This window comes from Mustela lutreola, chromosome 3 (genome assembly GCF_030435805.1).
Source record: "Mustela lutreola isolate mMusLut2 chromosome 3, mMusLut2.pri, whole genome shotgun sequence".
Lineage (NCBI taxonomy): Eukaryota > Metazoa > Chordata > Mammalia > Carnivora > Mustelidae > Mustela > Mustela lutreola.
This window is the reverse complement of record NC_081292.1, coordinates 105,996,254-106,010,284: the sequence shown is the minus strand read 5'-3', so window position 1 is coordinate 106,010,284 and position 14,031 is coordinate 105,996,254. Positions and strand designations below refer to the sequence as shown.

The 14,031-nt window shown below is 41.9% G+C and overlaps 1 protein-coding gene and 1 long non-coding RNA gene across 6 annotated transcripts in view; one reads left to right on the top strand and one right to left on the bottom strand.

Moving 5' to 3' along the window:
- The window catches only part of CLASP1 (cytoplasmic linker associated protein 1), a 271,575-nt gene extending 271,149 nt beyond the window's left edge, over nt 1–426 (bottom strand). For all 5 annotated transcript variants that reach the window (XM_059166603.1, XM_059166604.1, XM_059166606.1 and 2 more), the window contains exon 1: nt 308–426. The gene's annotated coding sequence lies outside the window, so the exon portion shown is untranslated. The remainder of the gene's footprint in view (nt 1–307) is intronic.
- Nucleotides 427–669: 243 nt separating this feature from the next.
- LOC131826910 (uncharacterized) overlaps nt 670–14,031 on the top strand; it is a 35,689-nt gene continuing 22,327 nt past the window's right edge. Inside the window, exon 1 of the long non-coding RNA XR_009351803.1 lies at nt 670–1,283. This is a non-coding gene — a long non-coding RNA (uncharacterized LOC131826910). The remainder of the gene's footprint in view (nt 1,284–14,031) is intronic.

The following is a 14,031-nucleotide window of genomic DNA, read 5'->3' as shown; positions in this document are numbered from 1 at the left end:
GGGGTGGGGTCTGGGAGAGGAAAAGAGAGAGGGGCACACAAAGCCGAGCTGACCCCACAGCCGCCCCCTCCTCCCTCTGCAAAGCAGCCTGGGATTAGGGACCTACCGGTAGGATAAACAACCATCCCAACCCGCTCCCCGCCCCGCTCCCACCTAAGGGCCGCCCCCTCCCCCCAAAGTGCACCCAAGAGCCGATGACAGCGCTGGACATCGCCCCCACCCAGACTCAGCGTCCGCCACGGCAGGCGAGGGGGCAAAGGCCTCGGAGGGCTGGGTCTGAATCTCCTCGCCCTAATCGGGTACTTACAGTCATATTATTCGCTACTCTTGCCGCTGCGGACGGGAGAGCCGCCGCCTTCTCCTCCACCCCAATGAGGTTAAGCGCTTGGTGCGGGGATTAAAAAAAAAAAAAAAAAAAAAAAAAAAAATTAGAAGCCGAGGGCGCCTGCGCAGTGCGGTCTCCCTTTTACCGCCACGGACCAGGCTCGACCATAGAGAGTGCAAACAGAGACCAGAGAGGCGGCTGCTCTCTATGGTAACGCCCCGCGCAGGCGCCGGCCTGGCTGTGCTGGGCTTCGGGAGCTGCAAATCCCAGGAGCTTTTCCCCCTTCGAAGAACGTTAATTGACCCCGATGGGGACCCGTAGGGTAACAGTTCTTTAAGGGAAGGGTGGCCCAGGTGCTGTCGGGGGTCCCTGGGAAGTTGCGGCAAAACTCAGGCCAGGTCACGAGGGTCGGATGAAAGGGGTCGCGGCGACAGAGCACCACGATGCTGGGAGTGAAGTGAATAGAGCTGAGGGGGGGGTCAGGAAAGCCTGGATAAAAGTCATCCGGCTGGGACTTCCTGTGGTCGAGGTCTAATATCTGAGGGAAACGGACTTTTACTTCTGGGTTACGCACATCCCGCCCCACCATCGTGTGACTAGGATGAAGGAAATTGTGCCCTGCGACTTTCCGTACCGGGGCTTGCATCCGTTCTCTCTTCCCTTCTCAATTAGGCGCGACACTTGAGCCGGAAGCACAACCTTTTTAACGGTTCTTTGCTCTTCTCGGAGGGCGGTCGGCCCGTGGTGGCCTCGGAGACTCTTGAGACGGCCAGCCACAACCCCTTTCTTACTTGAGCGCCTCCACAAATAACTCGGCTTTGGTCTTCCCTCTCGCATTACTTTCGGATGACGCGTGAGAACGTGTTCCGGAGGGTAGAAAGCTGTGCAAATTATCGGGCTGCTTTTAAGGATCCCCAGGGACCCGCAGTTTTGCCGCGTCAAACCCCTATGTTCGCAGGTAATTTGACACTGAGAGCTTTTGTGTGAAATTACACGCTGCGTCGACGAAATCACTCCTTGGGAGTGTGAGTTGCCTTCCCTCCATCTCGATGCCCAACGCGTTGACTTCCCTGGGAGCTCTTGAATGCCGAGGTCCGCGGTGGTGGAGAGTGTTTGTGTGAGAAGGGTGCGGGAGGGTGGGGAGTTCAACGTCCCTGTTACTCAGTTTAGATGTTTCGGCCGGAGAGACGCACGTAAACAGTAAACCCCTGTGTTCGCTCCTCTCTGCCGGGCAGGAAAGGGAAAGGACTCTGGTCTGGAGGGGCAGGCTTGTCATGGAGGGTGTGACTTCTAGTTCGATCTAGGAAAAGTAACCTGTCTTCGGGGCGATAGCACAGACAACCTTTTGAAAATGGTTGGGTGGTGATGAAAGCATTCCAGGGAGGAAGCTCCTTGGAGCAAAGGCTATAAAGTGTTTCGCTGGGAGTACAATGTAGAGAGCAGTAAATTAAAAAGCGTGGGGGAGGGGGGAGAATACAGAGGAAGAGTGGAAAATAAGGTTTGAAAAAATAAGATGTTGAATTTTTTTTAAAACTTTAAATTATGGTGACATACACATAACACAAAATCTACCGTTTAACCAGTCTTAACTACATAGGCCAGTAAAGTTAAATACATTCACATTGCTGTGAATCCCCATCCCCAGAACTTTTTCACCTTTTTTTTTTTTTTTTAAGATTTTATTCATTCATTTGTCAGAGAAAGAGAGAAGCGAGCACAAGCAGGGGGAGCAGCAGGCAGAAGCAGGCTTCCCTCTGGGCAGGGAATCCAGTGTGGGACTCAATCCTAGGACCTTGGGACCACAACCCTAGTGGAAGGCAGCCACTTAACCGAGTCACCCAGGTATCCCCTCTTTTCATCTTCTAAAACTGCAGTTCTGTACCTATTAAACAACTCCTCATTCCTCACTCCACCGAGTCCTGGCAACCACCATTCTACTTAAGTCTCTAAATTTGTCAACTCAGATATAAGTAGAATCATATAGTATTTGACTTTCTGTGGCTGGCTTATCTCACTCAGCATAAGATCCTGGAGGTTCTTCAGTGTTGTAGCATGTGTCAGAATTTCCTTCGTTTTTAAGGCTGAATTCTATTCTATTGTGTTTATATACCAGGGTTGATACTTGGGTTAATTACGCCTTTTGATTGTGGTGAATAATGCTGCTGTGAACAAAGGTAAAAAACATACCTGTGAGACTGCTTTCAATAGGATGGGGAAGACTTAGAGACCAAAAGAAAGCCCAGTTGTTTCAGGTCCTGGACTGGGGATAGTAATATGGTAAAAGCACTGTTTTGGGACACGACCCTGGCAGTTCAATACATACATAGAAATCCAATACATACTCCATTGGAGGCTTTAAGATATCGCTGGCATTGTACAATTGTTTTATGTAGAGTATTGATGTATCATTGAATCCAGCAAAATAAATATGAGCCAATTGTTATTCATCACATTTACCAGTGAGAAAATCAAGATTCTGGTTTACAGATGGGCTGCAGGGAGACTCACCAACCATACACACACACACACAAATGATTAGGAAACAAAACTCCCATGGGAGCTGGACATCCACGGGTATTGACTACTCACTGATTTGGACAAGGATAACAATTTAGATGTTAAGAGTGAGTCTTCAGGGGCGCCTGGGTGGTTCAGTGAGTTAAGCATCTGTCTTCAGCTCAGGTCATGATCCCAGGGTGCTGGAATCAAGCCCCCATGTCAGGCTCCCTGCCCAGCAGGTGTCCGCTTCTCCTTCTCCTGCCCCTCTGCCTCCCCTGTTTGTACTCTCTCTCCCTTTCTCTTGCTTGTGCACTCTCTCTCAAATAAATAAATTAAATCTTTTTTTTTTTTTTAAGATTTCATTTATGTATTTGACAGAGATTACAAGTAGGCAGAGAGGCAGGCAGAGAGAGAGGGAGGGAAAGCAGGCTCCCTGCTAAGCAGAGAGCCCGATGCAGGGCTCGATCCCAGGACCCTGGGATCATGACCTGAGCCGAAGGCAGAGGCTTTAACCCACTGAGCCACCCAGGCGCCCCAAATTAAATCTTTAAAAAAAAAAAAAAAAATATGAGCCTTGACAGGAGAAGGAATATGCTGACATCAAGAACTTTCACAAATTACTAGTATTATAAGGGCTTAACACAGCAAAACTACACTGCATGGTCTAAGGTCCCTAAAAGAAACTCTGAAGTTTGATTGCAGGTGTTTGTTGCCCTTAAAAAATACAAAATGTCAGGGGTACCTGGATGGCTCAGTTGGTTAAGTGTGTGCCTTTGGCTCAGGTCACCATTCCAGGTTCCTGGGCTTGAGCCCCAAGTCAGGCTCCCTGCTCAGCAGGGCATCTGTATCTCCCTCTGCCCTTCCCCAGCTGATGCTCTCTCTCTCTCTTTTTCTCTCTCAAATATATAAAATCTTAAAAGTTTTAAAATCTTAAGATTTTATTTTAAAATCTTAAAATGCCAGGTAAGTATATCTTTGTACGTACTAGAGAAATTAATAAGACACATCATTTCCTACTCAACATTTCATCTTTCATTTTACATTCTCAGAAACCTATGGGATCATTCAAAGCAATGATCCATTTGGCAGGGGAGGAAATAAATGGCCAGAAAGGAAAACTTATTTGCCCAGTGTCACATGGCTTATTGGTACCAAGGCAGCAGTTGAAATCTAACCCTCTAGAATTCCTGTCTCTGCGTTGGTCTCCTTTACAAAGATGGATATCATAGTCTTGATTGAGTGGACAGTGTTTCTATTCAGTCAGCCTCATCTTCCTCAGGGATACATGCTCAAATGCTTATGAAGCTAGCACCAAACAGTGAAGCAGAGATTATAAGTGCATTTTAAGTAGTGTTCACATGCTTAGAAATACTGTGCACCAATTATGGGCCAAACACTTAGCAAAGCGGGGGTGGGGGGAGGAATCCATGTTCTCGTAGGAGATAGAAAATAAAATAGTAAATGAAGAAGGATAAGCTGTGTCAGGTAGGATAAGTGTTAAGGGGGGAAAATGAAGCGGTAAGGGAGAAAAAAGGAGTGCTGAGGATAGGGAAAGAGGTTTCTTTTTAAATAGGACAGGTGAGGGTGGGGGCCCACTGAGAAACATACTTTGAGTACAGATCTGATGGAGGTGAGGGAGCAAAAAATGCCCATCTTGAGAGAAGAACATTCCACGTAGAAAGAATGGCAAGTGCAGAAGTCATTGTGAGGGAAGAAGATGTCTACTACATTCTAAGCACAGGAAGGAGGCCAGAGCAACAGAAGCAGTGTGTGGCAGGCAAAAAGTAGGAAATGAGGTCAAAGGTAACAGGATGCCAAATTGTGTAGGGATTTACAGGGCATTGTAAGAATTTTGGCTTTTACTGAGAGGGGAAGCCATTGGAAGGTTTTGAGCAGAGAGGTAAAATGATTTTACTTCTATTTTTAAAGAATCACTATAGCTTCTGTTTTGAGAGTAAGGGAGTTTTGAGAATAGATTGTGAGGGAGCAAGAGGGACAGATTAGGAGGCTATTGCCATTCTGCAAGTGAGACAATGGGGGCTTGGGGAAAGTGCAAGCAGTGGAGTAGTAAGGTGTCTGGATGTATTCAGCCAAGATGGCACATAGGATTTGATAAATTGGTTGATACAGGGTGTAAGCAAAAGGGCAGTTAAGGGGACTCCCCAGTATTTTTTGAGCAGTTTAAAGAATGGAGCTGCCGTTTACTGAAATGGCAAAAACTGGGAGGAGCAGGATGGGAATGGGAAGCAATAAGAAATTCAGTTTGGGAGATGTTGAGTTTAAAATGTCTTTTAAGGGCGCCTGGGTGGCTCAGTGGGTTAAGCCGCTGCCTTCGGCTCAGGTCATGATCTCAGGGTCCTGGGATCGAGTCCCGCATCGGGCTCTCTGCTCAGCAGGGAGCCTGCTTCCTCCTCTCTCTCTCTGCCTACTTGTAATCTCTCTCTCTGTCAAATAAATAAATAAAATCTTAAAAAAAAAAAAAAAAAAAAAAAAAAAATAAAATGTCTTTTAAGAGGCACCTGGGTGGCTTAGTTGGTTAAGTGTCCAACTCTTGAGCTCAGCTCAGGTCTTGATGTCAGGGCCATGAGTTTAAGCCCCATATTGGACTCCACACTGGGTATGGAGCCTACTTCAAACAAACAAACAAACAATAAAATACCTATTAAATTAGCACATGGGAATATCAAGGCTGTTAGATATTGAATCTGGAGTTCAGAAGAAAGGTCTAGGCTGAATATGTAAATGTGGGAGACACAAGCACCTAGTATTAAAAGCCGTGACATGATCTAGATATTAAGTGTAGACAAAAATTTGAGAAAATTATCTAAAGACTGAGGCCTGGAGTACTCTAGCATTTAAGGACTGGGGTGGTAATGAAGCCAGCAAAGGAGACAGAAAGGTCAGCCACTGAAAAAAAGGAAATCAGGAAAGGAAGCAAGGAAGAGCAACCAAATCAATTGCTAATGGGCTATAATTAACTGTTGGCCATAGCAATGGAGGGATAAGGATGGAAGCCTGATTGGAATGGGTCCAAAAGAGAGTGGTAGGAACAGAATTGGAAAGGAGGAGGATAGGTAATTGGGCGGGGAGAAAGGGGAGGGAAGAAAAGTGGAGTGATGATTCAAGGGATAGGTAGGGTCAAGAGAATAATTTTTAAAATTATTTCATCCACAAATATTTTAGTATTTCTGAAAGATAAGATTCTCCGGGCGCCTGGGTGGCTCAGGCATTAAGTGTCTGCCTTTGGCTCAGGTCATGATCCTAGGGTCCTGGGATCAAGCCCCGCATTGGGCTCCCTGCTTAGCGGGAAGCCTGCTTCTCCCTCTCCCACCCCCACTGCTTGTGTTCCCTCTCTCACTGTGTCTGTCTCTGTCAAATAAGTAAATAAAATCTTAAAAAAAAAAAAAAAAAGATAAGATTCTCCCTTAAATGAATATACCTCAATACCACCATCATACCTAAGAAATTAATACCTAGTATCATGGTCTAACCCAGTCAATCTTCAATTTTCCCTGATCGTCTCATAATTTTTTGGCTACCAGGTTTACAGAGAGATAATTCATATACTATACCATTCATCCATTTAAAGTATATAATTCAACAGTCTAGTATATTCAAAGAGCTGTACAATCATCACTACAATCCATTTTGTTTTAAAGATTATTTTAGAGACACAGCATCAGCAGGAAGGGCAGAGGGAGAGAATCTGAAGCCGACTCCACTCTGAGTAGGGAGTGGACACAGCGCTCGATCTCACAACCCTGAGATGAGGACCTGCGCCAAAACCAAGAGTTGGATGCTTAACAGACTGTGCCACACAGGCGCCCCTACAAACCATTTGGAAAAGCTTCATCAGCCCAAAAAAGAAACCCTGTACTTATTAGTCGTCACTACCCATTTTTCCTCAGTCCACCAGCCCAAGGCAACCACTAATTTATTTTTTTGTCGCTGTGGATTTTCCTGTCCCAGACATTTCATATACATAGAATCTTACAATATATGACCAGCTTCCTTCACTTAGCATGTTTTCAAGGTTCTTCTATATTGTAGCATGTGACAGTACTTCATTCTGTTTTATTGCCAAATAAAACTAAATGGAGGCAGCTGGTTGGGCTCAGTCAGTTAAGTGCCTTCAGCTCAGGTCACAGTCCTGGGATCCTGGGATGGGGTACCTGGTTGGCTCATTTGGTTAAGTGCCTTCAGCTAAGGTCATGATCCCAAGGTTCTGGGATTGAGCCCTGCAATCAGTTGAGCCTGCTTCTCCCTCTCCTCTCTGTTCATGCTCTCTCTTGGTATCTCTGTCTCTCTCTCAAATTAAAAAAAAAAAAAAAAAATCTCATTTATATGTAAATATACCACACTTTGTTTATCCTAGTTGATGGACATTGGGTTGTTCCAAACTACTTCCTGGCTGTTATGGATAATGCTACAATGGACATCTGTTACAAAACTTCATGTGGACATGTTTTTGGTTTTCTTGAGTATATAATTAGGTTTGGAGTTGCTGGGTCATATAATAACTGTATGTTTAACCTTTTTAGGAATGGCCAGACTCTTCCATTGTGAAGATTTCATTTTACATTCCTACCAACAGATTATGAGGGTTCTAGTGGAGATATCCTCACCAACACTTGTTATTATGTCTTTTTTATTATACCAGTCCTATTGGGTATATAGTGATACTTCATTGTGGCTTTGATTTGCACTTCCCTGGTGACTAATGACGTCAAGCATCTTTTTGGTGCATATTGGCCATCTCGTATATCTCATCTGAGAAATGTCTATTCCAATGCTTTGCCCACTTTTTAAATTGTATTGTTCTTTTTATTATTGAGCTGTAAAGGTTCTTTATATATTCTAGACTTAAGTTCCTCAGCAGATAGATGTTTTGCAAATATTATCTCATATCCCATGAGTTGTCTTTCCACTTTCTTGACGATACTTTCCAAAGCACAAAAGTTTGCCATTTTAGTGTCCAATTTACCTTCTTTTTCATTTGTTTCTGTGTGGTGGGTATCTTATCTGAGTAACCTTTGTGTAATCCTGTGTATTTGTAGAGTCTTATACTTTTGGTTCCTACATTTAGGTCTTTGGTCCGTTTTAAGTTAATTTTTATATATGGTCTGAGGTAGGGGCCCAACTTCATTCTTTTACAGGCAGCTTTCTAATTATCTCACCACGGTTTGTTGGAAAGCCCATTCTTTCTCCATTGCATTGTCCTGGCACTCTTGTCCAAAACCAGTTGACTATAATAATGTATGGGTTTATTTTTGGACTCTAAATCTATTCTATCAATGTATGTGTGTCTTTTTATGCCAGTGCACACTGTTTCAATTACTGTAACTTTGTAGTTTGTGAAATTGGGCAATGTGAGTCCTTCAACTTTTTCTTTTCCAGTTGTTTTGGCTATTTGGGATTCCTTGAATTTCCATATAAATTTTCCAGTCAGTTTGTCCATTATTGGGGGAAAAAATGCAGTTGTGATTTTGATGGGAATTTACTGAATCTGAAAATAAATTTGAAGACTATTGCCATTTTGGGGAATTTTTGGTTTGGGGTTTTTTTTTAAGATTTTATTTATTTTTTTGACAGAGAGAGAGAGAGGGTGTAAACAAGAACACAAGCAGGGGGAGTGGGAAAGGGAGAAGCAGGCTTCCTGCTGAGGCAGGGAGCCAGATGTGGGGCTGGATCCCAGGATCCTAGGATCATGACCTGAGCCAGAGGCAGAAGCCTAATGTCTGACCCACCCAGGCACCACCCGACTATTGCTGTTTTAATAATAATAAGTCTTTTGATTCATGGTCATGGAATGTCTTTCCATTCATTTAAATCATCTTAGCTGCTTACAATGCTTTGTAGAGTTTTCCTAGTGTAAGTTCTGCACTTCATACATTAAATCTATTCTTAAATATTTTCCTTCTGATGCTATTGTAAATGGAATGGTTTTTCTTTATTTCATTTTCAGATTACTCATTACAAGTGTATAGAAAAATAATTTTTGCATGTTGACCTTGTATCCTGCAACCTTGCCACACTCATTATTTTTTTAGTGGATTCCTGAGCATTTTCTAGATACAAAATCATGTCATTTACAAAGAGATTGTTTTTGCCTCTTCCTTTCCAGTCTGTATCTCTCTCATTAGATTTTCTCGGCTGATTTTTTTCCAGCTAGAACCTCTAGTACAATGTTGAATTGAAATGGTGAGAGTGGATATGCTTGTCTTGTTCCTTAAGCATTCAGTCATTTGCCATTAAATGGCTGCGGAGTTTTTATATATGGCCTTTATCAGATTGAGAATATTTTCCTTTGGTCCTCGTTTGTTGACTATTTTCTAATCATTAAAGGCTTTGGATTTTGCCAAATCTGTTTTCTTTGTCCGTTTTGATGATAATGTGACTTGTCCTTTATTAATATGTGTTACACATTAATTGGTTTTCAGATATCAAACCAACTTTCTGTTTCTGGGATAAATCCCACTTGTTAGTGGTGTTATAGTCCTTTTTATGTGTTGCTGAATTTTTATTTGTTTCTGTATTGTTGGAAGACTTTTACATCTATATTCATAAGGGATATTAGTCTCTAATTTTCTAGTGATAGCTTTGTTTTTGGTATCAGAGTAATAGGGCCACACAGAATGAGTTCGGAAAATGCCCTCCTCTTCTGCTTTTGTTCTTGTTTTTTGTGTGGTTTTTTGGAAGAGTTTATGAAGTATTGACATTTATTGTTTTTTTTAATGTTTTATATAACTCCCCAGTGAGGGATGCCTAAGTAGCTCAATCGGCTGACTGCCTTTGGCTCAGGTCATGATCCCAGGGTCCTGGGATCATCTCCCGCATAGGGCTCCTTGCTTGGCAGGGAGTCGGCTTCTCCCTCTGCCTGCTCTGCCTACAACTGTCCCTGCCTGTGCTCTCTCTCTCTCTCTTTCTCTCTCTCCCTCTCTGACAAATAAATAAATAAATAAAACTTTAAAAAAAAAAAAATTCACCAGTGAAGCCATCAGGGCCCTGGCTTTTCTTCGTGAGTACTTTTTTTGTTTTTTTTTTGTTTGTTTTTAAAGATTTTATTTATTTATTTATTTATTTATTTGTCAGAGAGAGAAAGAGAGCACAGGCAGGCAGAGTGGTAGCAGAGGCAGAGGGAGAAGCAGGCTCCCTGCCAAGCAAGGAGCCAGATGTGGGACTCGATCCCAGGACACTGGGATCATGACCTGAGCTGAAGGCAGCTGCTTAACCAACTGAGCCACCCAGGCGTCCCTCTTCGTGAGTAGTTTTGTTTTATTTTGCTTTTTTTGTTCTTTTATTTTAAGATTTTATTTATTTATTTGACAGAGATCACAAGTAGGCAGAGATGCAAGCAGGGGGTGGAGGGAGCAGGCTTCCTGCTGATCAGAGAGCTCGATGCGAGGCGCTATCCTAGGATCCTGGGATCATGACCTGAGTCAAAGGCAGAGGCTTTAACCCACTGAGCCACCCAGGCGCTCCTGTCATTTGACTTTTTTTTTTTTTTTAAAGATTTTATTTATTTATTCGACAGAGAGAGATCACAAGTAGGCAGAGAGGAAGGCAGAGAGAGAGGAGGAAGCAGGCTCCCTGCTGAGCAGAGAGCCCGATGCGGGACTCGATCCCAGGACCCTGAGATCATGACCTGAGCTGAAGGCAGCGGCTTAACCCACTGAGCCACCCAGGCGCCCTCATTTGACTTTTTTATTACAGTTTATGCAAATCAAGATCCAAATGCCCATTCACTGCATTTTAGTTAGTTATTTGTCTCTTAGGTCTCTTTAGATTCCCCCCATCTCATTTTTCCTTGATATTTATTAATTGCAGATATCTAATTATTTATTCTCTATATTTCCCACATTCTAGATGTTTCTGATTGTATTCCTGGGAGTCTCTAATATATTCTTCTACCCCCTACATGCCTGATAATACTGTATGGTGTATTCTGATTCAGGTTTGGGTTTTTTAGCAGAACTACTTAATACATCCATCAGGAGACACATAACTTCAAATTTTCTGTTTGTGAAGTTAGCAATAATTAGTGACCATTGCCTAAGTTTATTGTTATAGTGGAATAGTTCAATTGAAGGCAAAGTAAATAAAGCAGAGTAAGTGGGAGTACCCATCAATCCAGAGCATGTGGGACTCTAGCTAAACATCTTTACCAAGTTATCTTCCTCTTTGGGCCTCAATGTTCTTATCTACAGAATGGGGGCATAAAGGACCTCTAAGGTTTCTTGCTATTCTAATATACTCTATTCTAATATACTCTTGCTATTCTAATATACTCTACTATTAGAGTAGTATAGCTACTCTTGCTATTCTAATATACTCTAATAAACTCTAAACACTAAAGTAGTGAACTTAATCTCTAGCAGATATAATATGGGTGCATTAAAAGGATCCATCATGGGCACCTCGGTGGCACATTCGGTTAAGCGTCCAGCTCTTGATTTCAGCTCAGCTCATGGTATCAGGGTTGTGGGATCAAGCCCTATGTCAGGCAACATGCTCAAGTGGGGAGTCTGCTAGAGATACTCTCTCGTTCTCGCTCTCACCTGCCTCCCCCCACCCCCGCACCTCCTAGCTCTCTCTCATTCTATCAAATAAGTATTGAAAAAATAATAATAATAAATAAAAAGGATCCATTAACATTGTATTTATTCTTCCCATCTCAGACTACTTGGGTTCATTTCAAAACCAGAGTTTGTCAATTATTAAATCCAATCATATATGTAACAAAGTCAGTTAAAATCATTGTAAAAGCAGGTAGATTATGGCAGAAGTCTTGGTTCCTGGATTCTAGTTCTGGCTGTACCTATTCTCAGCTGGTCACATTCTCTCTCTTTATTCACAAAATAAAACATTATATTAGTGTTCTCTAAAGGCCTATTGGCTTTATGATTCTATGTCTTTTGGTGATTTTTCCCCATGTTTTTGAGGATGATATTTTTATTAATATTTTCAGCCCCTGTTTTTACCTGTTTTCTGATCATATTCTACTCAGCAACTGATTGACACGTACCTGCCCTAGGTTATCAGTTCATGTATGAGATGCATCTTTGGCATAGAAAACTTTCTCGAAGTAAATACATCAAAATATTAGCAAGTGAGTATCTGTGGGTGGTAAAATTGTTGGTCATTTTTAAAACTTGTGTCTATATTCATTTTATTTTATCAACATAATGTTTTTGTAATTTTTTAAGAGTCATTCTTAAAACATTTAATAACGTATTTTTGATAACATGTCCTAATGACCAAATCACCAAACTCTAGGTAAGAAGATTTCTTTCTCTTCCTATGGTTTCGTTAGGCAATATCTCCCACTCTAAGTTAGTCTAAATGCTTTAGTATTAGGGAGTTAAATTTAATTAGATGGCTTTACTGAATGTTCAGTAATCTCAGTGAAAAAATATCTTATGACTACAGAAATTAAAATTCATGAAGAATAGCAGCAATGCATATTGTTATCATCCTTCATAGCCCATATGGAATCTGAATTTGTACTACTTGGGAAACTTTGTTAGAGAAGTGATATGTTACAGAAATATTTGGGCAGAGTCAGGGTGTGTCTTTTTTATGTGATGAAAACAGAAGATCAGAAACTAGTTTGCTAAATTGTGTTCATAACCACTCCCTCTCTCAGTACTTGACTTACCTAGTAAGTATCACCCACTGAAAGAAACAGGACAGGTGTCTGACTTACCTCTCAAGGGTTTCCTCACCTGGCAAGGTTTTATGCCACCCATATGCCCATCTTTAAACACCTTAGTGACAGTTACTGGAGAATGTGCCCTATAGCCATGCACTCACTGTGTGACCTAGACAAGTCACTTAACCTAGTCACAAGCAGCAAGGTCACTTCATCTTTAATGAAAAGGATAGTTCCAGTTTGCAATATTGTCACAACTGGTGAAATTGACATTAGAAAAAATGCATTTCTTGTAACAAAGGCTGTACGAAAGTGACTGTTTTGCCGTCAGAACCATGACAAATCTGGGGTTCTGTGAATAGCTCTGATGCAGAACAAATGATTAAATAGCCCTTTAAGGGGCGCTTGGGTGGCTCAGTGGGTTAAGGCCTCTGCTTACGGCTCAGGTCATGATCCCAGGGTCCTGGGATCGAGCCCCACATCAGGTTCTCTGCTCAGCAGGGAGCCTGCTTCCTCCTCTCTCTCTATCTCTCTGGCTACTTGTGATCTCTGTCTGTCAAATAAATAAATCTTTTTAAAAAAATAAATAAATAAATAAAAAATAAATAAATAAATAGCCCTTTAAACATTACATGTTGCCCAATATGTTATAATCCAGATCTGTTGAGGCTTATTGAAGACCATTCCTTACCCTTAGTAAGAACAAAGGGTAAAAGCCGAAAAGGAAATAACCTGACATATTTGTCAGTAACCTAACTGTTCGGGGATGTCAGCGCCCATCAGTGAGGAGTCTGAAGCAACTGGTCCATGCCAATTCACAGATGGACTCACCAATGGCCTGATCAACCCATCCAAATGCAGAGACCTTTGAAACCAAGTGAAGTACTTCTCTATTTTTACATTATCTAATAGCCTCTCCTTTGCCAGAACTTGACCTGCCCCTGGGTAGACATAGCTAGAAAGATACAGTTTTTACACTCAAGGAAGTCAGTTTAGTAAGGAAAACAAATTACTATATAGTTACAACAGTGGTGGAACACAAAACACGAAAGGGGTTACTTAGCAGGTGTGGGTAGGTCAAGGAAAGCTGAGGAGGAATGAAGGGAATGCTCTTGAGCTAAACCAAACAAAACATTGAAACTCACCCTTATGACATTCAGTCTCAGAACCAGAATGATGATTTAGACTAGTTCCCATTTGGATAGTGTTGGTTTTTTTTGTTTTTTGGGTTTTTTTCTAATAATTTCAAGCAACTCTAAATCTTTCCATCTTAGCAAGGTCATTTAGAGTTTCATAGATAATATTTCCCCAAATGGGCATATTCTGACATGTGGGCCATCACATACACACGCATACTTCACAGTCATGCAGCAGAGTGAGAACAGAGCTCATTAGCTGGGCCAGAATATGTAAATGAAACTGCCCCACTATGTCTGCTTTAACAAAATAACAAATCCCTGCCTGTATTTGTTCACTTGTATTAAGGATAAAATAATTCCAGTTATGCATTGTAAATTGCAGATTATGCCTGACTGTCATGCATGGGAATCTGTGC